At 42.8% G+C, this 13,242-nt stretch overlaps 1 long non-coding RNA gene across 1 annotated transcript; it reads right to left on the minus strand.

Annotated features, from left to right (window-relative positions):
- Nucleotides 1–4,253: 4,253 nt before the first annotated feature.
- On the minus strand, nt 4,254–11,586 carry LOC143435729 (uncharacterized). The gene is made up of 3 exons (XR_013106188.1): nt 10,811–11,586; nt 5,291–5,330; nt 4,254–4,561 (listed from the first exon to the last, which is right to left on the minus strand). It is a non-coding gene; the product is annotated as an uncharacterized LOC143435729 (long non-coding RNA).
- Nucleotides 11,587–13,242: the final 1,656 nt, after the last annotated feature.

Here is a 13,242-nt window from a genome sequence, read left to right on the forward strand (position 1 = left end):
TCTCGGCAACTCCCATTCTGCAGATGCAGAAACTAAGGCTTAGGGTTAAGAAGTGTCTTTCTTGTCTTGAGCGGTCATAAAATATTATGAATAAAGAGACTTACAGGACAAAAGTCTTATTGTAGTTCGTGGTCAGGCACAGACCATCGGGGACAGGAGGTTGAGACAATAAGAACCTGAAGCATCTGGTCATTTATAATCTAGAAACAGAGGCCTGAGTGCATGCGTGTGCTCAACTCACTTTCCCATCAGAGACAGTCTAGGGTCCCCAGTCTAAGGAAAGATTCTCCCCCAATTAAGATGCTTCTTCCCACATCAACTAATGTAATCGAGAAAATCTCCCACAAGCATGCCTAGAGGCCCACTTACTCCCTAACCCCAGATTCCATCAATTTGACAGTCCACATGAACCATCACACAAGGCTTGTACAATTCTACATGCCTAAACTGGGCCAGTTCTGGCTGTATACTTGAGCCCAGATAGGCCTAATTCCAGAGTCCGTATCCTCTAAGACCATCTGTTGCAGGAATTATTAAAACCGATCGACAGTTCCCGAGCTACTGCGGGCATCAGCGGGCCACATGGCACCAGAGCTCCAAAAGTCTCTCCACCTAGCTCATAAAGTTCCCTCTGGAGGGTCACTACCACGCCAGCCCCGTCCTCGGCCTTTGTGGGACACATCATGCAAACCCACGCTTTGCCGCTATACTTTTCTCTCTTGAACTCAGTCGAGTCGCCAAGAGAAGAAAAACACCACACAAACTTAGTTCAGAAACAATGGTAACTCAATCTCTGGGCGCAACAACTAGGATGCTAATCTTGTAAACCATGTTACATCTGAATCCCCCAGTGGCGAATCTGCCAGGATTCGCCATAAGCTGGGAAACACTAGTAGCTACATCCTACCCTTACCCTAGCCCTAATCCAAAAACGACCCTCTCTCCTCCTGCTTCCTCTCTTCACCTAGCCAACCCGGAAGTCCACTTCCTACTCGCTCAGTGATTGGCTCCTTTATTCATTAGAGGATGGCTCATTCACAACAGCCATCTAGCTCCCCCGATGTTGATATCAGAATATAACTGAACTGTACACCTGTAACAGTCTTACTTAGTTGTCTATGGGAACAAAAAAATAATAATAATTGAGAAAATCTGCTTATATCTTAAGATCAATCATGTATAATTTTGACAGTTTATTAAAATCTGTAAGTATTACACACATATTATCATATATTATATGTGTATTTAATATCCTTTTTCTTTTTCGTGTTACAGGTTCAGGCTTTTGTCAAGCTTTAACGTTGACTGCGATGTTTGTCCTTGGGAAGATTGCTTCCGGTTTCCAGCCACTTTTCATTTCTCTCACGCATGATGGTGACAATAACGGGATTTATTCCACTAGCTGGTTATTGCGGCAATTAAATGAGATAATTCTCTGAAGTGTGATAAAATTCTAAATAATTTTACCAGCTGGTACCAGAGTTATACTAAGAGACAAAACTGTGTGGGAAGTTAATTGGCAGGCTGTTTGGGTCGGGGCTGGGAAGCAGGCATGGAACAAAGTGAGCTAACCATAGGAATGATAAACTTGTGCTCCTGGGTGCAAGGAGTGAGCACAGCCTGAGGAAAGCAGAGACAGGAAGGGAGGAAAGGAAATAGGGAGGGAGGGAAGGAAGCTGAGCCTGCAGCAAATAGGTGTCCACAGAAGGAATTCCAGGAGAGGGGAGACCAAAGAATTTCAGCCCAGCCACTGGCGCCTGTCTGTTGGCTCTTCTGTCTTTCTGTGACACGCAGCCTCTGCATTGCTACAGAAAAATATGTTACAGCATCAGTGAGTGGCTGTTGGAGGAAGAACAAAGGAAGGGGCGGGCCATCCCCAGATCCCTGTTGGTATAGACCACCAGCCACGGATGAGGGAGTAAAATAAATACAGAAGTGTTCCAAAACGCATAGAACTCTGAGGAGGACCTTATCCATCTCAATCACATCTTAATGATTAACTAGTATCTTGATTATGTACTTATCCGTTCGATCAACGATAATTGAGTGCTTACTACGTCCCGGGATATCTTAGATCAGTTTGCTTAAGTCAAGTCAATCTTCCTATTCCTGAACTGTGCTTGCTAGTTTGGCAATATAGCAAGGACAGAGGAAGGACAGACAAGAAGTAAGGAGAGAATGAGCAATATGGGTATATGGGTAGCTGAGAACGCTGGGAAAACTAAGCAGAGCGTGCATATGAGTTTTTCAGTGATGGCGACATGGGTGGAAGTGAGGCACTACCTTATAGTAGGGGACCAGACAGGGCTTTGCTCCGAAGCTCTCTGATCAATAGACAAGAAAAAGGAGCTTTTTGACGGAGTATAGAGGTCTGCACCCTGACAGGCAGACAGACTCAAGTGTGGGAACAGGCATAAGTAAACAAGAGGGGACTCTTTCCGCTTTGCCTTCACCTGGGACAAGGACCTAGCAGATGTCCATCTCGCTGCCTGAGGGCTTTCCAACTGACCTGCAGGGAATGTGTCTGTGAACCAATCAGCCCACTTTTCTTTGTCTAACCTGACCAATCAGAAATAATGGGAGGAAACTGCATCCTAGACCATTTAAAACCCCCAGCTCACCAGGGGGAAAATGAATTTCAGCTTCTGGATCTTCTTGCTTTGTGCATGCATGTGTGTACATGTGTGTAGTAGTGGTGTGTGTGTGTGTGTGTGTGTGTGTGTGTGTGTGTTCACTTTTAATTGCTGAGAAAATGAATGCTTGACCTTACGAAGACCCCTAGACTGGTAACACAGACAATTTGTTGATATTGGGTTATTTGTTCCAACAGAGAGACGGCAGGGCTGAGTACAACCAGGAAACACCAGACTAAAAAGGGCTAGGGAGAAAGGTTTCCTTGAGGCTTTGGAACAACCCAATACCAGGAAGTGACTGGCTTGAGGGAATGGTGAGTTTTCCTCATAATCTTCTACACTAGGGGGTTGAAAGCATGGTGATGGCAGAGCTGTACCTTTCTGAGGCCATCGGGATCCATCTCTCCCAGGCTTTTGTCCTGGCTTCTTCAGCTGCTTGGCCTGTAATCTCTGTGGTTGCTTTGTTTGTAGACGTATTTGCAGACTTATCCCTCCAACCATCTTCTATCTTCACATGATCTTCTCCGTCTTTTTACAAGAGCTTCCTCAGGGAATGTCAATCCTGCCCAGAGTTCCCTGGTAATAGGGATAGCAGGGGCTCTGAAGTAGGACCCCATCCCAACGGTTTCATTTTTTATTGATTCTCTCTATAAAGATTGTTTCCAACTATTACCACTTTCTAATGAACACTCTGTGGTCCTGAAACTCACCATGTAGGCCAGGCTGGCCCCAAACTCCACCTGCCTCCGCCTCTCTAGTGCTAACATTAAATGCATGTGTTGCCACACTTGGTGTCTAAATTCCAAGTCTCTATGAAACTCACAAACTCTGTAGCCCAGAGCCTGTGGTAATCTCTTCTCTCATCTCCCACCAGCCCCTCCTGACCCACTTACTCCATCCACCTTCCTGTCACTCTCAACCATGCCAAGGAGAGCCCTGCTACCTTAGACCTTTCTTATGTGTATGGCTTCTGTCCAGAAAGCCTGTGTTCCAGATTCTGGTTAGGGTAGCTTTCTGTTGCCACACAGGCTTGCACTTAAATACCTTCCTGACCCACATATGCCTTCTTCAAGAACCTTCTCTCTGTTACCTGGACTTCTTTACTTTCCATCATAGGACTGTCTGTCTGTCTCTCTCTCTCTCTCTCTCTCTCTCTCTCTCTCTCTCTCTCTCTGTCTCTCTCTCTCTCATGTATATGTATATTATATGTATATGCATATGTGTACGTATATTACATGTATATGCATATGTATGCATATTATATGTAGATAATATGTAGATTATATGTGCATGTGTATTTATATGTAGTTATATATACATATGTATATGTAGTTATATATGCATAGGTAATATATATGTATACATATATGTATAGTGTTTGTGTGTATATGTATATATACACATATATATATTTCTGTCATCTATGCACAGGTATATGATGTAGATGCATGCATGCTATGTATTTATTTTCCTGTCTTGTCATCACAGAATCAGCTCCATGAAGATAAGGAGAAGCATGATAGAAGATGGAGCACAGCGCCTGACCCTGTGAGGGCCCCAGTCTGTGCTGGATAAGTCAATCAGGAACTCTGACGAAGCCAGACACAATGAGTGGCTCATGTTTCAGTGCTCACTCAAGTCTAGTGTTCTCTGGGTTTGTGTCTTTAGGTCTCCATTGCTAATATTTCTGTGTTTTGCCCATAATGAAGCGTCGTCCCCTCGAGTCTGTCTGTCCTCACTGCGGAGTTCTCTGAAATGCCAGTGAGTAGCACAAGCAGCGTCCAGCGGGTGTGCTGCTGTTTGTCTGCTATCATTTATCTTGTGCATGCGTGGACAGGGTTGGAGGAGAAGCTGCCTTTCTACTGCCTCCCAGAATACCTGCAAATGTTCTCCTCTCTGCTCCACAGTGGTGGCAGGAATTCCTAGGTCTCAAAATAACAAAAACAAATGGCTAGTAAGACTCTAAAATATTTCTCACTGAGGAGCTGAGGTAAATTAAACAATAACCAAGTTTAAAACAACTAGTATTTATTGCATAATAAAACATAACTTCACATGTATTCTGATTCCCTCAGGAAAAACAAATCAGAAAGCTTGAGAATCCAGTCTTCCCATGTTGATTTTTTTGTTATAATCTCTTTTTTTGTTACAACCCTTTTCAAAGATTACAATGGAAGCTCACCATTTGTTTCACAAAATTGATTTTAAAACCAATGACTTTTGCCTATCTCCCAAATTCAAATCACTCTCAAATGAAAGATCTGCCATTAACATATTCAGAAAAAAATGTGCTGTATTTTCTTAAATTAATTCCAAAGAGACAGTCCAAAAATATCTCAGAATAACCACTATTGCTGAAATAAATGAACAGCTTCCCCAGTGAGACCACTCAATTAAATTCACAAATTTTGCTAAGATTTCTTAAATTCAATCGTACTTTAAAATAAACGTATGCTCAGTGATGTTGTGACACGATAGCTTTTCTGTTATATAGCTCAGTTAATTAAAGATGGTTCATTGTAACTTTTACAATGTATTTAATAGAAAGCTGTATATTCTCTGGGAGCCGGGAGGATTACCCAACTTGGAAATGCATAGCGATGGACTTTATAGTCTGAACTGCAAAAGAAAAAAAAATAGCTTAAAACTTAATTTACCATTGGCAGGCATCTCTGCAATCTCCACGACTGTGAGCATCTGTGGGAGGAAAGAAGGAAGGCAGTTTGGTTGAACGTGACTCAGCCAGTGTTGGTTCAAACTTCTGGAGTCTGACCCTGAGTCGTTTATTTAGGTGTGTTTAAACACAGCACAATTGGTATCACTTATTCTGGTGATAATGAACTCAATGCCGCGTGCACAACAAAGCATACATAAACCTCCTTGAGGAACAAAGTAAGCTAAATACAGAAATGACTACATTGAGACTATAAAGTCCACGAAGATGGATTCTATAGAAAGACTGAGATGAACAAGCTCACAGATAAAGCAAAGGCCACCAGGCTAATAACCACACCCATTTCCAGCCTTCTGAGTGGATAACGGTTGTGTATCCCTTCCTTTGAGGGAACAACCCTGTGTGTTTAACATTTCAGGTTGTCCTCATGCTTGTCTGTGAGCACAGAGATCTCCATGCCTTCTACAACTGCTTTGTAATGCTGTTAGGTCCCTTCAGATTTTTACTTTGAAAGGACTTCCTTTGGATGACGACTCACAGAAACTATGCTTATTATGTGCAGTCATAAGTAATAAAACAATTAGAAAACAAGTCAACAAGTCGAGGGAAAATACCAAGAGCAATCAGTAAGAGAAGAAAGGATGATTGTAGAAAAGCTTTCTTTTGACCTAATGGTCTCAAAACTGCAGACAGTATTCAGCAATTTCACAGTGTTTCTATGTCTAAATCTACCCCTGGGAGATGCTGTGCGGGTCCCAGAGCAACACTGAGAGGTGTGCCCTACACTTGGTGCTGACTTACAGGGACATCATTTTCCTAAATTGATGGATGCTGTCAGGGTAGGAATGGCTTCCTTTAAAAGGGGGAGAATGTGGTCTCCTTTCTCCACCCACCCTCATTTGCTTTCTCTTTCTTTTGCTATCTCTCCACATGACATGAGGAGGTGCCCTCCTCGTGTTGTGATAGAGAACACTGTCCCTCACCAGATGTGGCCCCTCGATGTGGGATTTTCCAGAAAGCAACCACCAAATAGACTTTTATATATAAATTCTCTAGTTATAACACCAGAAACCAGACTAAGACTGTTTTATCTACAGAAACTTCAGTAAACCAGAAACACACATGTAAGTTTCTTATTGGTTTATTCCCAAGTTTGATTGACAGTAAGATGTATATCTCTTTGGAGCCGCTGTTATTTTTTGTAATTTAAAGTGAATACTTAGTTTACTCAGACTGGCCAATTCTTTTAACACTAACACTGTTTTCTCTTCCTCACTTCCAGTGAGGAATTTCAAACAAATCACTAGCCAGTTCAGTAAAATGAATCTGTACTACATGCAGGCTCATTCAGTGTAATATCACAAAACATCACAATTGCATATTGTGATTGACAGCGGCCTAGGAGGAAATGAAGAAAAGATGCAGAAGGCTCTCTGCATCACAGGCCACACCCTTTGTTTCTCTGCATCACAGGACACACCCCTTATTACTTGGCTGAGCTTGCTCGGTCTTCATTCTATATAATGAGAATTTTTTATAGTGAGCTGTAGTTTATAGTAAGGGAAAGGAGTCTATTATTAACAGAGGTACATCTTCACGATCAAGTCAGAAGGCCTTTGGAAGTGTCAATAGTACAGAGATTCATCCTTCCTTACGAGAGACCCAGTGAAGAGAGGGGATGTCTCCCTAGTAACAATAAATGATGCTTCTTATTCAAATCACTTCAAACATGAAAGTCTCTCTGGAAACCAAGTCAGTTACAGGATGCTGATCTCAAATGGCCACCAGGGAATATGGAAACAGACAAGCTTAAGTACATTTCCTCAGCCTCAGCGTTCCCCAGGGCTGTTCTTTATGCCCAAGCATTGCTGGTGCAAACACCTTTAACAGCCTGTGTTGTTCTCAAAATTGCCCAGGTCTTTTTAGGGCACCAAGAAAAATACATCCACACTTAATAAACCCTGAGGTGTTTTGAATACAGTTTATATCAGAAATACTTTCTTATTCTCCCATGAAAACTAGATATTGCTTGTAAGACATAAAATACTCCTATACTTTTCATAGGAATTTTGTATAATAATAGTATTTTACAGTTGAAAGTGTAACTCAGTGGTAGAGTGCTTGCCTCGAAATCATGAGGCCTGAATTTCTGTCTCCTCTATACCAGAGATACTAATGGTTTTAGATAAGAATGTGGCCATTAGGATAGCAACAGTAAGTCTATAGTAATTCTACTTAGGCTTCAAGATGGCAGGATGGTTAAGAGCACTTACATCTTCCAGAGAGTCCTGACTCAATTCCCAGCACAGACATGGTGGCTCACAACCATTCCTAACTCCAGGACCAGGGGTCTGACACCTTTTGCTGATGTTATAGAGCATCAGGCACACACATGGGGCCCATACACACACACACACACACACACACACACACACAGGCAAAGCACTCATACATTTAAAATAAATAACTACTTATCTCAAACATCCCCCCCCCCCCGGAATTTTTCAATCATACACACACATATATACATACACACATACATTGTACACATGAATGTGCACACTTGTATGCAAATACACACTCACACATATATTTATTTTTACATGTATGAGGCAAAGCACTCATACATGTAAAAATAAATATATATCTCAAACATTTCCCCCTGGAATTTCTCTATTACACACACATACATACAAACACACATACAGACACACATAAACACATATGGTTGTGACTTGTGATTGGAACTTGGACATCTGACCTCACCACTGCAGATACAAGGGAAGAGAGAAATCACTTTAAATTCAGACTTCCGTTTTGATAGGCATGGCTATCTACTAGAAGCAGCTTGAAAAAAAAAATGGTAACATTTATGTCAAATCCTTTTCCACAGGCAACTAACAGTCTACACAATGAAAAAGGGCGTGAAGCAGGCTGTGAAATCTGTGACAATGTTGATGTGTCAATTAACTGGGTCATTAGATATACTGTTTAAGTCCTGTTTCCAAAAAATGAAAGAAGAAAAGATTTTGTCTCCCAATTAACTAAAATGTTAAGCCTTGCTAATCATAAAAAATGCATTTAAATGATTACTTAATAGTTTAGTACTTTAAAAACTTTGTAGCCAAATTTACCTATGAGTCATTTATGTGGCATAGAATTATAGGGGTCCCACAAGATACTGGGGATGCAGTAATGAAAAGACCTATTGCCTGATCCTCTCATGAAGATTATTTTGTAGTTGAGGAGAAGTGGGGCTATAAAAAATAGATAAAATATAAAGATGATGCTAGGCTTGTACAATCAAAATAGGGCCAGGTGAGAGAGGACAAGTGCGCAGGCTAGCTGGCTAATGCAGAGTCCCGTCTAAAGGAGCTGAGGGTGGAGGAAGAAGGGCCCAGACATACTTGGCAGCAAAAGTAGAGGCATTTCAGACAGTGGAGACAACTGGGACATAGCCCCTCAGTGCACAATGAGTTTGGTGTGTCCTGAGCACAGGAAGGAAACCAGGCTTGGGAAGTGGTGTTAGTTTCTGAAAACGGCAGGCAGGGAGTGAGACTCTAACCATACACTCTGGGCTGAATTTGGAAAGACAGATGGAACAGATTTTATTCTGATCTTTGATCCCTCTGCTCTGTTCATATCTGCTTTTTACCCTGCCTTTTGGGAGGGAGATGGGATTAAAGACACACATGGTTTAAAGGTCTGGCTCTCCCTCTTCTCACTCCCCTAATGCTGGTTACAGTCACTAGCTAACGAAGGACATTGCTAGCTTGTCTGCCTCTCTCTCTTGGCGTCTCTTAACAGGACCCTTTCCTACCAACCCTCCATCCCTAGATTTCTAAAGGGGAAAAGAGACAAGTAGAAGTCAATGTGGGGTCGGGGAGGGGGCAGTGGGGTGAGTGGTTTCTGTGCCTGTGTGAGCAAGGGGGAGTACTAGGATATAGCCTGGCCCAGAGAGAGAAACATGGTCTAGGCATGATGGAGTTGTGGACAGTGTGGTCCAGACCCCTGTGCACATCAGAATACTCCCCTGGGTGCATCTAGCAAGGTTCTCAAAGGTCCTGCTCTCCCACCTCCATTATGTCTTAGTGGGTATGCAACAGGAGCATAATTAGTGTTGAGTTCAGAAAGGTGGAGGGCCCCTTCATTGGCTAATTTTCTTATGATGGAGAGAGAACACTGAAAACGAAGAAGCTAAGGTTTCCTTGGGTTCACAGTTTGTAAGTACAGTCCATCATAGAGGGGGAGGTGAGACATCTGCTCGACTTGTGTCTAGAGTCAAGAAGCAGAGGAAAAGAGGAATGCTGGTCATAGGGTCGATTTCCCCTGTTTAGTTAGTCTGGAACCTTAGCTCTTGGTACCAAATTCATTCACAAACATTCCCAGAGGCATGTCTCGTTGGTGATTCTAGACCCTCTAAAGCTGACAGTGTTAACCATCACAATTCTGCTAGACTGAGATCCAAGGGACAAACCCAGAGGGGCATGGCAATCAGTGAAAACCTCAAAAGCCTTTCACTTAGAGGCAGAAAGGGAAAAGAAGTGAAATATATGTTCAAAATCCAACCAGGGGCAGCATCAGGAAAACTAGGTTCTCAGAGATGTGTAGGCCAGTCCTAGGCCCCAGATCTCACCATCCCCACTGCCCCAACCACGTGCTGATGGCAGCCACACCATACATGTGGAAAAGATTCTGAGGCTGAGAAGGCTGTCATGGCCTTTGCTACAGATCTGATAGCCTAGGAAGGCAGCCAGTGAACGGCCATTGCACTGTAGAAAAGAGTTTGGGCAACCTACGCTCAAGGTGGAGAAAACCTGACTCTAACTGCCTTCTACCTGGAGGTCTCACAATACAGGACACTCTGAGGGAGACCCTGCCCCAAGTCCAGCACAAACAGGTCTCAACTTCATCATCTTGCCTCTTCTTCTCAGGACAGAGCTTTCCTCTGCATATGGCTCATCTTCAGGACAGCGAACCCCACGGCTGCTAGCATCAGTCAGCTTCCCCTTTCAAGGGCAGCCTGAGAATGGAATGAGGCTCTTCTGTGGAAGTAAATATCTCAAGACCCATTACAAAATAAGTGTCTGCTTTTTGATTGCTTGGATCCACTGGTGACATGTGCCCACCGGTACTAATCACTAGAGATCTGCCAAGCAACAAATGGCCTAAGCCAAGTCATCTGAATAAATGAGAAGGGGGAAGAGGAGGACAGGCTTGCTATGATTGGTATAGCTGTGGACAATGCTAAGCTCCCTTATTGCTTAGAATGGTGTTTGCTTTTCCTGAGCCATACATGATGCTTGCCAGAGCGCCTCTAAAAGATACAGGAAGGGGTAATCCATTCTGGTTACACAACTAATGTTGGCCACCATTACCACCCCACCATGTGTAAACTGGATCCTGCTTCCTCTAGGGAGCTACCCCGATTTCTACAACCAGCAGCAAGTGCTGCTCTCTCTATTTCTTCGCAATTGATCATTTATAATGACATATCACTTACCTTACGTTCTTCATGGTCCTTTAGTTATACATTTATTTTCTCCTGATTTAAATCTTTAAAATCGTAGCACGTCTTCCTTCTTTCTCCGTATACTGCTATATACTTGATGTCCCACCTTGCCCAGGATGCTTTAGTCACATTAAAAACCAATTGTGTCTTTGAGTGACTGCTATCAAGCAAAAAAGAACCAGGCTGGCTTGACCTTTAGCGATAGAGAGAACAGTCCATTTCATTGAGTCTACATGTCTCCCTCTTGACAGACCTGCCTCTAAACTTGCTTATTAATTCCCAGGAGGCTTTCACATTGGCGTATTGATGATTCATCTGTATTTTGCCAAATGGTTAGGTTCTGGAGTTCATTAAGTAGTGAGAGTTAGGATCTGGATAAAATACAAAATACAAAAACTAAGGTGGTCAATGAAGAGTTTGCCAGATAGAGGGAAAGAGAGGAAGGATGCCTCAGTCATTTAAAAACAGATGTTCTTGTGATGCTTTCTGGTTTCACAGGATGACACACTTGTCCTTAAACTCTCAAGCTATAGATTTGCCAACACAGTCCCAGTTTAATCTAGCTGACCATTGCTCAGTCCAGCGCTGTTAAATTGTTATTATCTATGAAATTATCTATGAAAACGATGACAACCATGTTCGATAGCAAAATGGTTTTGAGTGATTTCTTGCATGATCTCAGAGACCTAGCATGAATTTTGATGACTGGTTTATTCAGAGAACTGAGAACACTTTGGAGTTTCCTTGAGAGCATCCGATGTCTCTTCAGATGAACCCAGTGATTTCTTTCCTGGAACGGACACAAAGCCAAATACAATAAAAGTGGCCACTCCTGTGTCTTGTGAGCCCATTTTATAAGATATCAAAATAAGCAATTATGTATTTTATTACAGAGTTAGAAGAACCAAACGATAAAGTATCTGGACGAAATGATGCCTACCCTCCAAACACTATGAAAGCCAAACCTGACCCTTTTTGTCCAAAGCATTTGAACAAGGAGAAACTGACCTCAACAGTGACCCCCACCCAGACCTCCAGAAACATTTAACTTCCTCCAGCCCAGGCCCTGTTCAAATCTCTTGACACGAGGATGCTGAGAATATTTACGGTGGATGTTTGGCAGCTTCCTGTTACTATAACAAAATACCAAAACTCAACTTAGAAATAGAAGAGACTTCTTTTGGCTCACAGTTTTGAGGGCTCCATCCATGACAAGATGGCACTGCTGCTTTAGCCTGTGGTGAGGCGGCGCACCATACAAGGGAGCCTATGGCACAGCAGGCTGCTCTCACCCTGGCCAGGAAACAAGTAGAAGCAAGAAGCCCTTGGGATCTTAATGCCCCCTTCAAGAGCACACTCTTTGTCACTTAATGTGTGCCCCCACTTGTAAAGGTTCCATCATCTGTCTTTAATGCCACGGATGGGACCACACCTTTGATACCAAGCCCTCAGGGCAGTGGTTCTCAACCTTCCTAACGCTACCACCCTTTAGTAGAATTTCTCATGCTGTGGTGACCCTCAACCATGAAATTGTTTTGTTGCTACTTCATAACTGTAATTTTGCTACTGGAACAAATCATAATGTAAATATATTAATGTAAATTCTATAAAATAGAAGGCAGGATATCTGGTATGTGACCCCAAAGGGGTCATGACCCGCAGGTTGAGAATCACCACTTCAGGGAATGCCTGTGTTCAAACCAGAACCGTGCCACTGAACTCAACCCAAAACTTTAGTTTAACCTTTCCCAGCCTCTCTGACTTTCTAAGTAGGCGTCTACTGAATTCTACAGACCAGCTGTAAGAGCAAGAGAAGAGGAGGAGAAAGTCAGGTAGAAAGGGAATATTTTAAAGACAACAGCATAAAAAAATGGCTTTGGCTTGACTTAATGGAACATATTTCCAAAACATAGTTTTATTAAAGATTCACTATCTTCCCCCATACACACGCATGCACAAATACTGATTTAGAAATAAACCACCAGGCACCTGGTGGACTACCTGTAACAAAGGCCTCCTAACTTAGCTGATTTTGAGAAACAATAGAATTCCATGGTCACAGGAACAGCAGGCCTGCCTGAGTCCAAATTCCATGCCTGGTACCATGGCCTTGAGAAGTTACCTAGCTCTTTCCAGCTTTCACTTCCGCATTCATAGCACTGACTGTGCAGGCAGCAGTGAAGATTAGATCCCATTATCGGTGTGAAGCTGCTAACAAAGGGCCTGGGATGTACCTTACACTCTGTGAGTGTGAGTTACTACAGTTATGAGCAGAAAGCCAGCCGGATTCGGGTCCACTCTCCTTCCTCTGGCCCAAAATATCAGCCCATCAAATAATTCTCTGAAAAAAAAAAAAAAAAAAAAAGGCTGCTTTTTCTGCTTCTCACTCCCTCTGTGCCATTCGGGTTGTTCTAGGATGGTTG

The sequence above is a fragment of the Arvicanthis niloticus genome, chromosome 22 (genome assembly GCF_011762505.2).
Source record: "Arvicanthis niloticus isolate mArvNil1 chromosome 22, mArvNil1.pat.X, whole genome shotgun sequence".
Lineage (NCBI taxonomy): Eukaryota > Metazoa > Chordata > Mammalia > Rodentia > Muridae > Arvicanthis > Arvicanthis niloticus.